The 2,540-nt window shown below is 41.6% G+C and overlaps 1 non-coding gene across 1 annotated transcript; it reads right to left on the minus strand.

Annotated features, from left to right (window-relative positions):
* Positions 1–824: 824 nt before the first annotated feature.
* LOC112704449 (small nucleolar RNA R71) lies at positions 825–932 on the minus strand. The gene has a single exon (XR_003155074.1). It is a non-coding gene; the product is annotated as a small nucleolar RNA R71 (small nucleolar RNA).
* Positions 933–2,540: the final 1,608 nt, after the last annotated feature.

Here is a 2,540-nt window from a genome sequence, read left to right on the forward strand (position 1 = left end):
CTTGGTTTCTTTTCCACTTTCATTTTCGAAAATCAATTAGTGTTTTTCAAAAAATGTTTTCAAAATCTTTTACTTAATTTTCGAAAATGACTTCCCTTCTTCCCACATCCTTCTATTTATGGACTAACACTATTCCTTAATGCAAAATTCGAACTCCATCTTCTTTGATAAGTTTGAATTTTCTACTTCTGCCTTCTATTTTTCTTTTCCTCTGACACCTAAAGGAATCTCTATACTGTGACATAGAGGATTCCACATTTTCTTGTTCCCTTCTCTTTCTTATGAGCAGGAGCAAGGACAAAAGCATTCTTGTTGAGGCTGATCCTGAACCTGAAAGGACCTTGAAGAGAAAGCTAAGAGAAGCCAAAGCACAACTCTCTGTAGAGGACCTAACAGAAATCTTCAAAGAAGAAGAACCTATGGCAGCCGAAAACAACAACAATGCCAACAATGCAAGGAAGGTGCTGGGTGACTTTACTGCACCTACTCCCGACTTTTATGGGAGAAGCATCTCTATCCCTGCCATTGGAGCAAACAACTTTGAGCTTAAGCCTCAATTAGTTTCTCTAATGCAACAGAATTGCAAGTTCCATGGACTTCCATTGGAAGATCCTCATCAGTTTTTAGCTGAATTCTTACAAATCTGTGACACTGTCAAGACTAATGGGGTTGACCCTGAGGTCTACAGACTTATGCTATTCCCTTTTGCTGTAAGAGACAGAGCTAGGACATGGTTGGACTCACAACCTAAAGAAAGCCTGGACTCTTGGGAAAAGCTAGTCAATGCCTTCTTGGCAAAGTTCTTTCCACCTCAAAAATTGAGTAAGCTTAGAGTGGAAGTCCAAACCTTCAGACAGAAGGAAGGAGAATCCCTCTATGAAGCTTGGGAAAGATACAAACAATTAATCAGAAAGTGTCCTTCTGATATGCTTTCTGAATGGAGCATCATAGGTATTTTCTATGATGGTCTCTCTGAACTATCCAAAATGTCTTTGGATAGCTCTACTGGAGGATCTCTTCATCTGAAGAAGATGCCTACAGAAGCTCAAGAGCTGATTGAAATGGTTGCAAATAACCAATTCATGTACACTTCTGAAAGGAATCCTGTGAACAATGGGACTAGTCAGAAGAAAGGAGTTCTTGAGATTGACACTCTGAATGCCATATTGGCTCAGAACAAAATATTGACTCAACAAGTCAATATGATTTCTCAAAGTCTGTCTGGAATGCAAAATGCACCAAGCAGTACTAAGGAAGCTTCATCTGAGGAAGAAGCTTATGATCCTGAGAACCCTTCAATGGAAGAGGTGAATTACATGGGAGAACCCTATGGAAACACCTATAATCCTTCATGGAGAAATCATCCAAATCTTTCATGGAAGGATCAACAGAGACCTCAACAAGGTTTCAACAACAATAATGGTGGAAGAAATAGGTTTAGCAATAGCAATCCTTTTCCATCATCTTCTCAGCAACAGACAGAGAGTTCTAAGCAGAATACCTCTGATTTAGCAACCATGGTCTCTGATCTAATCAAAACCACTCAAAGTTTCATGACTGAAACAAGGTCCTCCATTAGAAACTTGGAGGCACAAGTGGGTCAGCTGAGCAAGAAAGTTACTGAACTCCCTCCTAGTACTCTTCCAAGCAATACAGAAGAAAATCCAAAAGGAGAGTGCAAGGCCATCAGCATGGCCGAATTTGGAGAGGAGGAAGAGGCAGTGAACGCCACTGAGGAAGACCTCAATAGACGTCCACTGGCCTCCAATGAGTTCCCCAATGAGGAACCATGGGAATCTGAGGCTCAAAATGAGACCATAGAGATTCCATTGGACTTACTTCTGCCATTCATGAGCTCTGATGAGTATTCTTCCTCTGAAGAGGATGAGTATGTCATTGAGGAGCAAGTTGCTAAATACCTTGGAGCAATCATGAAGCTAAATGACAAGTTATTTGCAAATGAGACTTGGGAGGATGAACCCCCTTTGCTCACCAAAGAACTGGATGACTTGTCTAGGCAGAAATTACCTCAAAAGAGACAAGATCCTGGGAAGTTTTCAATACCTTGTACCATAGGCACCATGACCTTCAAGAAGGCCTTGTGTGACCTAGGGTCAAGTGTAAACCTCATGCCTCTCTCTGTAATGGAGAAGCTAGGGATCTTTGAGGTGCAAGCTGCCAAAATCTCACTAGAGATGACAGACAACTCAAGAAAACAAGCTTATGGACTTGTAGAGGATGTTTTGGTAAAAGTTGAAGACCATTACATCCCTGCTGATTTCATAGTCCTAGAGACTGGGAAGTGCATGGATGAATCCATCATCCTTGGCAGACCCTTCTTAGCCACAGCAAAGGCTGTGATTGATGTTGATAGAGGAGAGTTGATCATTCAAGTGAATGAAGAATCCTTGGTGTTTAAGGCTCAAGGATATCCCTCTGTCATCATGGAGAGGAAGCATGAAGAGCTCCTCTCAAAACAGAGCCAAACAGAGCCTCCACAGTCAAACTCTAAGTTTGGTGTTGGGAGGCCACAACCAAAC

This window comes from Arachis hypogaea, chromosome 7 (genome assembly GCF_003086295.3).
Source record: "Arachis hypogaea cultivar Tifrunner chromosome 7, arahy.Tifrunner.gnm2.J5K5, whole genome shotgun sequence".
In the NCBI taxonomy this organism is placed as follows: Eukaryota; Viridiplantae; Streptophyta; class Magnoliopsida; order Fabales; family Fabaceae; genus Arachis; species Arachis hypogaea.